Source organism: Canis aureus, chromosome 17 (assembly GCF_053574225.1).
Source record: "Canis aureus isolate CA01 chromosome 17, VMU_Caureus_v.1.0, whole genome shotgun sequence".
NCBI lineage: Eukaryota > Metazoa > Chordata > Mammalia > Carnivora > Canidae > Canis > Canis aureus.
In genome coordinates, this window is record NC_135627.1 from 24,975,009 (window position 1) to 24,989,711 (window position 14,703).

At 34.1% G+C, this 14,703-nt stretch overlaps 1 long non-coding RNA gene across 1 annotated transcript in view; it reads right to left on the bottom strand.

Annotated features, from left to right (window-relative positions):
• Positions 1 to 2,009: 2,009 nt before the first annotated feature.
• LOC144287477 (uncharacterized) overlaps positions 2,010 to 14,703 on the bottom strand; it is a 45,337-nt gene continuing 32,643 nt past the window's right edge. Inside the window, exons 2-4 of the long non-coding RNA XR_013355264.1 lie at positions 11,127 to 11,179; positions 7,314 to 7,392; positions 2,010 to 2,142 (exon numbers count right to left, since the gene is read on the bottom strand). This is a non-coding gene — a long non-coding RNA (uncharacterized LOC144287477). The remainder of the gene's footprint in view (positions 2,143 to 7,313; positions 7,393 to 11,126; positions 11,180 to 14,703) is intronic.

Here is a 14,703-nt window from a genome sequence, read left to right on the forward strand (position 1 = left end):
CCCTGAGAAGTTTCATGTAAAGACATGTAGTGTCTTCTTTCTGGCCCAGACTGAATGGGAATATGTAAGAGAAACGTTATTTCTAAAGCCATACTCCTGTAAATGACTGTGACATTTCAGCTCTTGCTAAGTAACATGTTCGTTGACAATAAATCTCCCTCTTTTTTCCCAGAAAATCTAAAGATAAATACATTAAATCTTACACAATGAGTGGAAAGACCACTGGGTAAAGTGACCTGTGTTCTATCCTAGTTCTCTTAATTATATATTGTCAAGCATGTTATAATATCATTTAGGCCAGTCACCTCATCTAAGAAATAAATATTTTACATAATGTGTAAGATCTTCTTGGTTCTAAAACAATTCTCTTTTCTCCTTTATAATGGGTTTATTAATTAGTCCATGCCATGTGATGTCACTTTAAGTTTTTTATTTATTGTTTCTGATATACTTTCTAATGTTAATATCATACATTCACATTCAACCTTGTGAATGAAAGGTAATTTACTAAGGAAAATGAAAAGCTGAGTGAAATACTGAAGCTTGAATTTTGGAACACATGAATGTTATTCTTTATCTAAGAACATTATAAGAGTTTATAGAAATTTGGTGCTACCTGCATTTGACATGTAGTAAAATCTGCACATGGAGTCAAGGGTTCCCTCTGTTAGATGCATGGTTAGGCCTTCCTGGTCTGGATCAAAGCCCCAACATAAAGAAATTTAGAGTTTAATGGGTGGGAGAAAATACAAAGGCAGAAGGAATCTGGACAAAGGCTTCCACACCCTCTGTCCCATCCATTATCCTGTGAAGATGTTAACAGAAATCGAGGAGCAAAAACAGTCATGAAACAGAGGGAGAGACTAAAGATTCCTCAGAATATTACCTCTCCTTTCCATTTGCTCTGAAAGGAATCCACAAATTCCTTGAATGCTAGAATGTCAAGTGACACATTCAAATGAATACATTTAATAACAAAGGGCTGTATAATTAGGGATGAATGTATTCCAATGCCATAATCAGTTCAGGCTGCTATAACAAAGTACTATAGACTGAGTGGCTTATAAACAACAGAAATAAATTTCTCACAGTTCTACAGTCTGGGAAATTCAAAATCAGGGTGTCAGCATGGTCAGGTTCTGGTGAGAAATTTTTTCTAGGTTGCAGACTGACAGCTTCTGGTTACATCTTTACATGGTGGAAAGCAGGAGATTCCCTGGGATTCCTTCTATAGGGGATGAATTCCATTCATGAGGACTCTCTGCATTGCCCAATTACCTCCTAAAAGCTCCACCTCCTAATATCATCACATTGGGGGTTAGGATTTCAATATATACATTTTGGAGGGATACAAACATTCAATCCATTGCATACATAAAAGAAGTAATGGAACTATGGCCCTTCATCATCTTTTTTTTTTTTTTTTTTCTATATATGGAGACAGTCTCTCAGACATAAAAATGTGTCAAAGTGCAATTCATTTATAGAAAATACTCAAGACTGGGAAGAACTAGATGTGTGGACAGACTTGGAAGTTTCTCTATGGATACTCATAAAGTCAGATTCTTTACCTGAGGCACTAATTTTTCAGTAGCCAGAATTATCTAGAGAAAGCAGACTTTAAAGCAATACTGACATATTTAAGATACCCAGAAGAGTTACTGTACAACAGAGATTCCTGCATAAGTGGATAAAATAAGTAGTTTATATTTCATCAACTTATAATTTTTCAGAAAAGACTAAGCAAAAATTTTCAATAATGGTAAAAGGAGTGATTTAAGAAAAAAAAATTTACCTATTTAGAAAAACAAATTTTTCAGACACTTTGGTGGTATACATTTCCATGCACTTTGCATCATATCAGTATAATTAAACTGAATGTGAAAGAACTAAAAAGATAAAATTAAGAGCTAAAAAAATGTAATAAGTCAAAATGTGATGAAGTAACTAATATTGATCACGTATTTAGAAATTGAAGAGTAGGAGAAAATATACCTCTTTGTCATAAGGATTGTTTTGAGCTGATTATTTTGAGGATCAGTAGACACAAGAGAAGATCTAAAAACAGAAGTCACCATTTTGTAAGGGAAATTTACATTTCTAGATGAAATCTCCACTATAAGGATTCCTCCTTCTCTGTACCTGGAAGAGATTTAGAAGATTTCTAAATCACAAGATAGGAAGCCCCGGTTGGTGCAGCGGTTTAGCGCCACCTGCAGCCTGGGGTGTGATCCTGGAGACCCTGGATCGAGTCCCATGTCAGGCTCTCTGTATGATGCCTGCTTCTCCCTGTGCCTATGTCTCTGCCTCTCTCTCTGTCTCAATAAATAAAATCTTTTTAAAAAATCACAAGATAATCTTATTTAAAAAAAAGATTTTATTTATTTATTCATGAGAGACACAGAGAGAGAAAGACAGAGACAGAGGCAGAGGGAGATGCAGGCTCCATGTAGGGAGCCAGATGCAGGGACCTCAGGATTTTGACACCAGCTGAAGGTTGATGCTAAACCACTGAGCCACTCAGGCATCCCAATCACAAGATAATCTTATCAAAGAAGAAAGCAAGAAGATATTGGCTTAAATAAAGCATAAGAAACCTGACCTTTGTTTACCATACTTTTCCTGGTAACCACCTCATAACAGCCCCTCTTTCACCTTCTTTGTTCTTTTGTCTTCAGCTGAAGATGTTTTTTTAACCAAAGTTCTAACCCCTTCAGAGAGATACTTATTCTTCCCTGGGTATCTTCTATGTGTATATAAGGTAACATATTAATAAAGTTCAGCTGTTTTTTTCTCATTTTAATCTGTCTTTTATTACAGAGGTCTCAGGCTAGAACTCAGAAAGGTAGAGGAAAACTCTTATTTCTCCTCCTATAAAACCACACATGGATTAAGTTGCATTTCTTTCCTAACTTCTCATATGCTGTCCTGTTGATTCCATCTTTTCTCATTTATTATTTTCCTCAGATTCCTCTTATGAAGTCACTAAATGCATCTAATCATCAGATACTACTATTAGTTCCCATCCTGTTTTTTTGACTACTTAAATTTATCTAAATTTATCTTCCTTTGCTTTCCATGTCACTGGTCTGCTAATTTTTGTGAGGATGATAATTCTTATTTTTTTAGTAATTTTCATGATTCTCATTTTTAAAAATATGGCAGTCTATATTACAGTTGGTATTAAATAATTAAATGAATGAAAAGTCTGTGCTGAGGAGGAAGGAATAAGTTTAACAGGAAATGTTATGGCATCTTAATTGTATTTCTGTTTTCAACTTATATGCCAATTGGAGAATTACTAGGGAAAAAAAGCAAATTTAAATGTTCCATTATCAGGGATCCCTGGGTGGCGCAGCGGTTTGGCGCCTGCCTTTGGCCCAGGGCGCGATCCTGGAGACCCGGGATCGAGTCCCACATCGGGCTCCCGGTGCATGGAGCCTGCTTCTCCCTCTGCCTGTGTCTCTGCCCCTCTCTCTCTCTCTGTGACTATCATAAATAAATAAAAATTAAAAAAAAAAATTAAATGTTCCATTATCACATCATAGGAAAAATGGTAAGTAAAACTCAGTTTATTTATAACAGAAAAAGTGGACAAGGTGAACAGAAAATACAGAAAAATGCTTTAGGGGCTAGAAAAGAAGCAGAAGCTATTCATGAGTATTATGTAACTAGTAGCTGACATTTTATTTTACTTTATGTTATTTTTTAAATTTTATTTATTTATTCATGAGAGACACAGAGAGAGAGGCAGAAACTTAAGCAGAGGGGAAGCAGGCTCACTGCAGGGACTCAATCTCAGGACCCCAGGATCACAACCTGAGCCAAAGGCAGATGCTCAGCCACTGAACCACCCAGGTGCTCCAGTAGCTGACATTTTATAGGTGATATTGCAGGTAATGAAAATGTCTTAGGGATACTATTAATAAGAAAAAAGTCTCTGCTATTTAATATTTAACATATATAAACACAAAAAGTCTGAGAATTTTTTCTATTTTTCCCAAAATGGTCTACTTCAGGACAAACATATCAAGAAGTATCAGCAGAATTTTGTCAAGGAGAACTCAGAATAGAAGAAATTCTCTTTATTATATCTTCCTAAAAGGGTACACCATTATATTTATGAGTAAGATATTGATCATTAATTCATGAATCTCCCTCTCTTTATAATTTGTGGTTTGTTATTTGTATGTGTGTGTGTATGTATATATATATATATATATAGTATCTAAATTTACGTTGAGTGAACGTATGTATTTGTTTCTTTCATTCTACAATATGGAGTAAGTCATTCTCATTGAAGTTCTTGTCTACATAAACCTAAGATAAATAATTTTTTAAGGTGGATGACATCTGACAATATCAAGTGATCATCACCAAATAAGCCAGCTTTCTTCCAAGGTAATGATCTAAAGAGGCTTATTTATTTGATTAGTTTTGGGTTTTGTTTTGTTTTTACATCATAAATTGCCATTCAAAATCTGTCTATTCTTAGACACCTCTAGATATTTTTCTTTCAAAAAGTCTTTCCGATTCCAGTACTTTACATCTGCTATGCAAATGATTTCCAAATATCTAGCTGAAACCTGCCTAATGAGCTTTAGATTTCATACTTTTGGTTACTTGATCAGCATCATCACCTGGATTTCCCACTGGTACTTCAGATTCCATAAACACAGAACATCCTCTTTCCCAGGAGATCTGTCACTTTACTATTCTAAATTTCTCTTGGTAGAAAACTATTCTCACAGTTACATGAGTGCAGTCATCAAAGCATAGTACAGAAAGCACATTTTCCCTGTAGAATTCTCTGGTACCTATAGTCAACACCAAACAAATAAAAGCTCTTCCTCATCTTATGGAAATGTATCTGGCAGTTACCTATGCATGGCATTTTAATATTTTAATTTTTTAAAGATTTATGTATTAGAGGTATTTGTGTATTTGTCTCATAACTGAAGTTAAAGACTTGTTTTATTATACTGTTATGAAACTCAAGGTATTTTACATTTGAAATTTCTTCTGAATATATTCTGAATATATTTAACGGGTAGTAAGTGAATGAACTGCATGTTGTACAAAAGAAAAAATATTGCAGATGCTCATAAAAGTCAATTTTATATTTTGTATTCATATGTACTTTAAATTCTTTCTAGCCCATATATATTTTTAGTTTTTTATGACTTAAAGGACTTAGGGTTTGACCTATTTTAAGTTCTACATCTAGAAATTAGGATTGGATAAGGATACAGTTGTTTACTCAATATATGTCTCCACAATTTTAGAGATTTTAGGCATATCACATTGCTTCTATCTTTCTAGATCTGAGTGCCAATTTTTAAAATATACTGATACAGACAGCCTGTCTCCAAGGACAAAAAGGAGGGTCCTGCAAGGCCAACCAAAAGGATCCTTGGCTTCACGCAGAATAGAAATCAAATATGAAGTAAAAGCAGAGTTTATTGAGTAGCATGATTGATAGAGTATAGCAGATAGAGTGTCTGGGAGACTCTGAAAAGAAAAGAAGATGAGTCTCTCCCTTGCTTGGGATTAGGCATTTATATTGGAGAGGAGTCCAGAGTATGTATTCCTTCAGGAATCCAGGGTAAGGTTCAATCAAAAACAAGTGACGAGTGAATAATAGGCATTATTTTATAAATTATTGACGATAGGGGGTATTAATGCTAATGCCAATGAGGTTTGTTAGAATTAATGTCCTGGAACAGGTTCAGGATATGGCCCTTCTTAGAAACCATCAGGTGTGTGGGGGCCTAGGAAAAACTCAGAGTGATTGTTTCTTGTTTCCTGCCCCTAGGGGATAGCGAAGCCTATTCAGATGCAAAATATAGAAAATGAGTAAATGGGGTCAAGCAAAAAAAAACAAAAACAAAAACAAAAAACAGCTGATATGGAGCCTTTCTAAAAATGTAGTCCCTTCAGCTTCTCTATTTCAATACTTTATACATACATATGCCATTTTAAAATTTTTAGTTGTTTAGTGTGTCTTCCTTAGATCTTTTCTAATTACCTAATCTATTTAAATAATTTGATATAATGATTTGTACTAAACTAAGCATTACCAATTCACTGTCACTGTGGTTTTATATATGGCAAAATGTTGTGTGATTTTACTTTCAAAGATTTCCGTAGGGTGGCCAAAATTACATTGATTTATTAGAATATAATTACAATTTAGGATTATGTCTTCAGGGAAAAGAATAGAGTGTCTTTAAACTCCCATCATGGATCAGATCATGTACACATATATACATTATACATAAATGTGTGAATATGTAAAAGAGGAATAATAACATGATAGGCCTATTGAGAAGTGCAAATAAATAAAAATAAAGCATTTGGAACAGTGGTTGACACATGATTGCATACTAAATCTCAACTTTGGTTATTTTATATGAATCTCCCAAAGTCTTTTTTGGTGAAAGACAGTAACTGTTGAATTGAACTTTTACATCCGTGATAAATCATTCTCCTGAGTTATAAAATAGAAACTCTCAAAAGTTTTAAACTCTATGGAAATTTAAATATGAACTACTTTAATCCTCCAGCATGTGTTATATTTAGACAGTAGAATAAGAAGTATGTAGTGACTTGCCCAAGATGACACACTTAGCTTGATTTGCAAAATTGGTACTAGATTACGAATCTTATGACTCTCTTCACTTTCTAACTCATCATGTTACTAGCAGTTCTAATTTGTTGTAACTTTATTTGTAAGATTGTGTCAAATAAGTTTTTAAAATAAAAATGTGTCAATTTTTGGTTCATTTGTCACATAATTTATCATAAAATCTTAAGACTGTGAATAGTTCTTCTACAACCCACATTGCTTATACTGTCACACCTCCAGGCATTTATGATCACATATTTTCTATTCAACATCTTTGTTATGCATACCTGTGGCAGGAAGAACTGCTAAGAGAAATGTTTTGGGGACTAGTGATCCATCAAAAGTTTTGCTTAACTTTCCATAGTGCAAAGGTCTAACTGGGAGGTAGTGCTCAGACAGGAACAACATTTCCCAGAGACAATACTCCACTTGGCCTCCGGCTTTGGCCATGTGACTAGTGTCACCAATAGCATGTGAATGGCAATATTGTTGGCACTTATGCTGTGATATCTTTTCACTTTTTCTTTCCCTTCTTTATGTACAAAACTTTCAAATTCTGGGGGATAGCAAAACCTAAGATGAAAGTCTGTAACCCTGATTCAACCTATTAAACAAAGTTGCCTTGCAACCAGGAACACCAATTTGGACTGTTTCAGGAGTGAAAAATAAATATCTATTGTTTTACCCCATTAAATTTTGAAGTTCTTCTGTTTCAGCCACACATTCCAACACAGTTCAACAGATTGGTCATCTTTTTAGTGTTTCTGGAAAGGATTTAATATCTGATGTTAATAGTTAGCCTCTTATAAAATTAAAGTTTTAAAATATTGTGGACTTTCTACTAATTCAGAGAGGCACCTTGCAAAAACAATTTAATTTAATATCATTAATATATGCATCTCATCTCTGTGTAGCATATGGGCCTATAAAGATTTACAAACTTTCTAATAACCAAGCATTCACTTTTACTTCCACATCAGTCATTCTACACACTCTCTTTTCAAAGAGTCTAAATATTATCAGGTACATTAAAAAGTGGAGGGTTGGGAACATGCTTGAATAAGAAATAAATAAATAACATAAAATAGTTTTCTCAGCATGAATGCAACAGAAAAAATGAAAGCAGGTTATTTGTGAGTATTGTTACTTAGAGGTAATGTAGATAAAATTTTTGTCAATAGTACAGATCAATCATTCTTTTATATTTGCTAAAACATTTTCTGAAACTTTGAGTTTTAGTCTAATCTTGATTTTTTCCCCCTTTTGTTTCCACTTCCTGCAGCTGTAGCTTCCCTGTGACATAGTTAAGCCATATCCTGCCCACCTTCTTTAAAAATGTCTCTTCTGTGACTTACTGGAAATAGGCTCCCAATCGTTTTTTAATTGCCATGCATGGGAAATGTTTTTCAACAGCACAGCTGGCTCCAGGATATATCTCTGGTGTTGGAGCAACTTTTTTTCTAATTGCTTTCCTACCTTTCCGATTAAATTGCAAAGAACCCAGCTGGGGGCAAACTCTTCAAATGGATAACCAGCCCTACTATGTCAGCTTCTACTTGCTCTGATGTGATAATCAGGGAAAAGAAAGTGCTCTTTTTGATAACTGAACTTCGGTAGTATTGTGAACAAAAGGACTTCAGTAGGAAGGAAGTAGTTTATCTAGTCTAGTATTTTAACCTCCTGGGAAAAATCAGAAACACTGAGATTCTGCCTATTTTTCAATAGATGCCTAAATTCTTCTGTACTCTCTGCACTAATTATTCTTGGTTACCTACTTCTAATCTCTCTTAGTGCAAAAGCTCTTCCTAGAGTCCCCTAGGTTTCTGTTCCCTGCCCCTAGGTTTACTGTATCCTGATAATAAAAAATTCATTTGATTTTTATTAAGTAGTGTCAGAGAAAATTGTGTACAACCACGTAATCTCAGAAGTTACATTTTCCTCCCTAAATAGGCAGATAGAATTCTCTAATTCTAACTAAAAGATACTGTATCCATTCTAACAAGAACTCCTTTAGGCTCTGTTCTTTCAGCTTTCTTACTGAGAAATACATAGACAGCAATACTTAGATACTCTGCTGTTTCCATTTTGGTCTGGTGAAGTAGATTTTGATGGAAACTCTTAGGTGATTTCCAAAATGATAAATTATGTTCAAGTAGCATCTCAAACTTAGATAATGAAAATTCTTGACTATAAATTTAATATTATTGTTTTTATTCATGTAATTTTTAAGATTATTTTGTAATGCACAGTAGATGGCACCGTGTAAACTGACCTAGACAGTGTGTAGGGGATGTGGCTCCAACACTGCGATCAAGTAAAGGCAAATTTGGGGGAATTTGATGAATTCCTCACTGTAAATAAAGAGGCTGAGCTCCGTGATCAGCATTTTGTGATTAGTTGAGTAATAATAAGAGAGTATTTAATAATAATAGATTAGTTTATTATTTAATAGTAAAGAAGCATTTTTTTTGTTACGTAGTTTCTCAATATTATTTCAGCTAAGAACAAGATATTTTGTTATAACTATGGTTTTAAACAAATTTTTGCTTCAAAGTTCCTTCAAGGCCACATGTTCTATTAGGATCATTTTATAGAAAAATCAAACCAATTGAAACAACAACCACACAATTATTTAAGGGGTTGAAATCAAAGTGTAGATCCGAGTCACTGCAAAGGTTGACATATATTGGTATCTTCACACTATGAATACTAGAGAGGTAAAAGAAATGCCTTATGATTTTGATTCGTTTCTTCGGTGCTTTGGTGGGAATATTTTGATTGATCCATATTTTTTTAAACTTTCTAGAATTATTAAGCAGAGGTGTTGGGATAGTGATTGTTAGTATATATCTATTAATGAAAAGTAAATATAACAATGATAGATTAATCTACTATCCAAACTTAGTAAATGTTGGTTTCATAACTGAAAGAATAATTATAAAAAAGTAGCAATACCTGTTTTTATTTTGTTTTGTTTTAAAGATATTTATTTATTTATTTATTTATTTATCTATTTATTTGAGAGAGTGAGAGCAAGAGAGAGCACAGAGGGAGAGGGAGAAGCAGACTCATCACTGAGCAGGGAGCCTGATGCAGGGCTCAATCCTAGGACCCTGAGATCATGACCTGAACAGAAGGCAGACACTTAACCAACTGAGCTAGTCAGGCACCTCTGGCAATTCCTGTTTTAATATTAAGGCTATAAACACAAATTCAGTAAATTGTCATGCAAAAACTATAGTCTGAGTCACAGTTTCTTAAAGAATGCATTTCACAATAATGCACACAAACACAAACATATGTTTTATAACACCTAAATTATCATATTATTCCCTTTTAAATTTTTTTACCTTGTAAATATGCATGGCAATGAACATGTTTAATTATGCTCTTAGATAAAAGCATATTGGCACATTCATTTTATTTTTTCTTCTTAAATGTAGCAATAAGCACAAATAGTGTTTAACTCAGAAGTGAATATAAAAACAGAATAGAAGCAAATTAAGAACATCAAATAAATTAGTATTTTGAAGAAACATAATTATACTTACTAATTATTTTTAAAATATTACTACTTGAAGACTGTACTCTCAGAAAACTATTTTCTATTACCTTCTTAAGCACAAATCTTAAATATATAGTTTTTTTCCAACATAAGCTATTGCTTGAAGATGTATTTTCCATCTCTCTTCATAATATATCATAAATTGCTATGACACACAGTAATCAAATTATATACCAAAAGAAATCAGAAGAGCTTTATAAGTAGAGAATGTTTGATTTATTCTTAAGTTGAATTTGACAAATTCATTATTGTAAACATCATTAAAATATTAGTGATAACATGTAATCCTTTTTTAGATTAATTATTATGAAATAACAGAGTATCTCTTATAGATGTATATAATATCTTAGAACTGTATATACTCTTAGATAAATCCAGCTGCCCTATTTTTTTGTCACAACATACACAACATTTAAATCAATAGAAATAACTATCTTTACTTAACTGTTTCATTAATTGACAGTAGATGGTACTGTGTAAACTGACCTAGACAGTGTGTAGGAGATGTGGCTCCAACACTGCAACCAAGTAAAGACAAATTTGGGCTAGGGGGCCATAGAAGGGACATAGGCTAGGGGGTCATAGAGGCAGGCTCACAAAAATCCCAAAAATGCTGAGGTGTAAGGAAACCAGAGATAAGGGAACAAGCCAGACCACCCTGCCTTAGGTGTGGGTGGAGAGGGTGTCTTGTTGTAACAGCTACTTGTGACCAATCCCAAAGAATTATGGGATCCTAAAAAGGAAGTAAGCCATTAAAGAAGTTATCACTAGTCCTTAATGAATGGTGATATCAATGGATATATTAAAAGGATTTAGGCTTCCAGTGAAAGACCAACTCTACAAACCCTCAGTGGCAACCCTGTCGGGACCCCTCTCACTTCTGAGGACTTTCTCTGTATCATTACTTAATAAACTGTCCCTTCATTCACTCACCTGTGTCTGAGAGATTTCATTCTTCAACTCCATGAGACAAGAACCAAGCTCTCCTGTATCACATATATGTCATATGAAATGAAAAAGGAAATATATGCCTATTAAACCTACAAGAGAATTTCACCTGATTAAGAAAAAAATTAAAGACAATAAAATTTAAAATTCAATTAACGCACAAAATAGAGATTGTGCCCAGTAATGGTGAAGTATTGCATTAAGAGGTTATTGGGGAGTAAAAATAAATCTCCCTCTACCCTTTCAGGTTTCCGGCCAAGACACCCCTGTAATAAGAAAGATTAACAGGAGAAAACAAATCTAATTACATACTTACATACTCCCCTAAGACAGGAGAGGCTCTCAGGAAATTGAGATTTATATGCTATCCTGAGCTAAGGAAAAAGGGGTAGGAGTCCTAGAACTTTAAAGGAGAGAAAGAAAATTCCCGGGAAGAAAGGGGTAGGAGTCCTAGAACTTTAAAGGAGAGAAAGAAAATTCCCGGGAAGACAGATATTTGAGAAAACAAAGGTTTGCCATACCTAGGAGAGAAGTCTTTTTTATGCAAAAAAAGGTATCTTTGGTAAAGGTTCTTTCCTGATATAGGCTCCCTATTTAAATTCTTTTAGACAATTAAGGGAGAAGTAAAAACAAAACAAAACAAAAAACTTTGAATCTTTTATTTAGACTTTGATAGTCCTCAAGTCAAAATAATCTGCATGCCAAAGTGACACATTCTGGGGGGCAGCCTGCCCCTGAACCACACCTAGGTCCATTAAAATTAGCTGAGATGGCTGTGTATTTCTGGTCCCTGCTATGATGTCATTTCATAATGTGCAATACTTCAGTGCCCTTAACACTTCCTAAGACCTGTTTCTCTTTCCTCCATCCTTCTGAAGCACTGTTATTAACATTTTCCTTTCAAGAACAAAATGTGAGTGCTCACCTTAAAAATGTGCTTCAGTATAGGAGTTTCTAAAGACATTATTGCTTGCTGGGTGCCAGCCCATTGTGGCATGATTTGTGCTAAAGACTTTGAAGTGTAAGCTGTCAGTTGAGGCCAGTAGGAGGAATGGGAAATTTATGTTTAAATGTATTTAAAAAAAAAATGTATTTAAAGTGTATGTAGAAAATACAGGCAGAACAGAACCTGCCTTAGACTTACAAAGTAATATGAATTCTTTTATTATAGTATTTTGTAATTTTTTAAATGATTTGAACCTATTTACATTTTGTTAGAAAATGTTTTTATAATTTTACAAAGAGCCCTTTTACCAACAATAGGCTTAAAAAATAACAGTAAAGAAATGTTAAGTAAGAAGAAACAAGGCAATACAAAATTCATCAAATAAGTTGCCTTATTTACTTATTTGACTTTGTTCTCTTTATTTGCCCTGCACTGTGAAAGTTGTGTTTTAGTCATCTAGGATTGAATACATTGATCTTTATCAATATTAGGTGATAATAATTTCCCCATTATGCAAAAGAATGTTAAGAATGACTTCATGTTAAGTCACATAAATCCCTAAAGGCAGAAATAAGAATTATACACTCAGATCTATCTTATTTTTGAAACTAATACTTTTAACCTTTCCTATATTACTCTAGGCAAGGTAATTACTTTAGACAAAGTAACATCTGCAGGGAGACTAAGGATTAGAGAAATACAGACTAAAATGTTACTAAGTAGCTAGTCTAACTGTATCTTGAAGTAAGTTACTCCAAGACTCTTTCCCACGACTGTGGATGGTCACCAAAAGTTTGCTATGCTACCAAAACCACAAGTCCCTGAGAAAACCAAGATAGTCTATGAACTGTGATGTTGCCTGTGCTCTGTCCAATTACTAGTACACTTGGTCTTCGCAGCTTCACCTTGAAATTTCAAACAAGTCTTTTAAGACCCTGTTCAAAGCTCCTCATCAATAACACTTTCTCTGGCAGAGTTCACCACACCCACTCCATAGCACACCAACTTAAAGTACTCATTAACATAGGATAATCTGCAGGCAATGGAAAATGTTAGTTGAGAATGATTAAACTCATCAGAAGAAACAATGAATCTCATATCATAGGGTAAAAATTAGAGGGCTTCTGGAATGAAATTTTCTAAGAGAATAAAAAATGCTGATGCATAAGGATTAGTACCACAGTCAGTCTCTGGAGATAAACTGGCTGAGTTAGAATCCCAACACTGCTACTCTGTGTCTACAGGTAGTCTACACAAGTTCAATGTGTTTCAACATCTTTCTCTGAAGAAAAGAAAAAGAAGGGACAACCTCAAAGGATATTATGAGAAATACATAGGTTAATATATTGCAAGAACTGGAAACAGTCTTGCATATAATGAGTACATTTTAAATATCTTTCCTGACAGCAACAGCTCAACACTGTGGCTGTGAACATTTGTGTTAACACATGAGCTAAGAGAGCATTTATATATTGCCATTAGCCCAGAATTTCACAAACCTAAGTGTGCATCAGAATCACTCACAAGGTTTGTCTCCATCCCTTAAGATTGATTGATTGATTTGAAAGAGAGAGAGAGAGAGAAAGAGAAAGAGCATGAGAGCAAGTCGGGGGAGCAAGGGGACTCCAGAGCCCAACGCAACATGGGTCTTGAACTCAGGACCCTGAGATCACGACCTGAACCTAAATCAAGAGTCAGAGATTTAACTGACTGAGCCACCTAGGCTCCTCTGAGTGTGGATTTCTGACAAGGTACTGGTAGATGCTGCTGCTGATCACAGGGACCACACTTTGAGAACCTTTAACCTAGCTTGTATATTCACCACAGTTTCTCCCACATTATTAATCACTGAGTATCATGATGTTGGAACTATAATATTTTCTTTAGATTATCAGGGCATTGAACAGTACCTGGCAAATTATGTAAGATTAATAAATGTACATAATATTTCTGGATTTCTCTTTGCTCATATTCAAATGAGGGTATTGGTTTAAATTACCTCTAAGAGTCTTTCCATTAGATTGAAGTGAGAATGTGAGAACAGTGGATACCATTTTAAATTTTACTCAATATGATTTTGATTGGGATAGTAACATCTAATCATTCAAAAATAATAAAAGGGCAAAGGCATTTTTTGGTGGCAGGTACTATCTTGGGGGCAGGGGTATAGACCAGTAGAAGTCTTCAAGGCACCCACTTTCATTGATCAGAAAGATTAATATTATAAAAGCATACAAAAAGAATTAGAATAAAGTGATACCCAGGCAGAGAAGTCAGTTTTACAGCTACTGCAAAAACATAGATTAAGATCATACGTATCATCCTGCAGGTTATAAATGCAAATGTGGGGAAGAATAAAAAGAGTAGATGTAAGCTATATTATATTAAAAAAAAAAAAATAGCAGGAACTCTATCTCTTTAATTCCAGAAATAGACACCTAGATCATTCTTCTTGTTTCTACCATAAAAACATATTTCTTAAAAAGGATAAAAAAGATCACATCAACACAATATAAATTAGATATACACATGTAATTGCAAATTAAATATAAGTACAATCTTTAAGTTAAGGTAAGAACATAATTTTCCATTTTCGAAAATTGAAAACAAATGCTT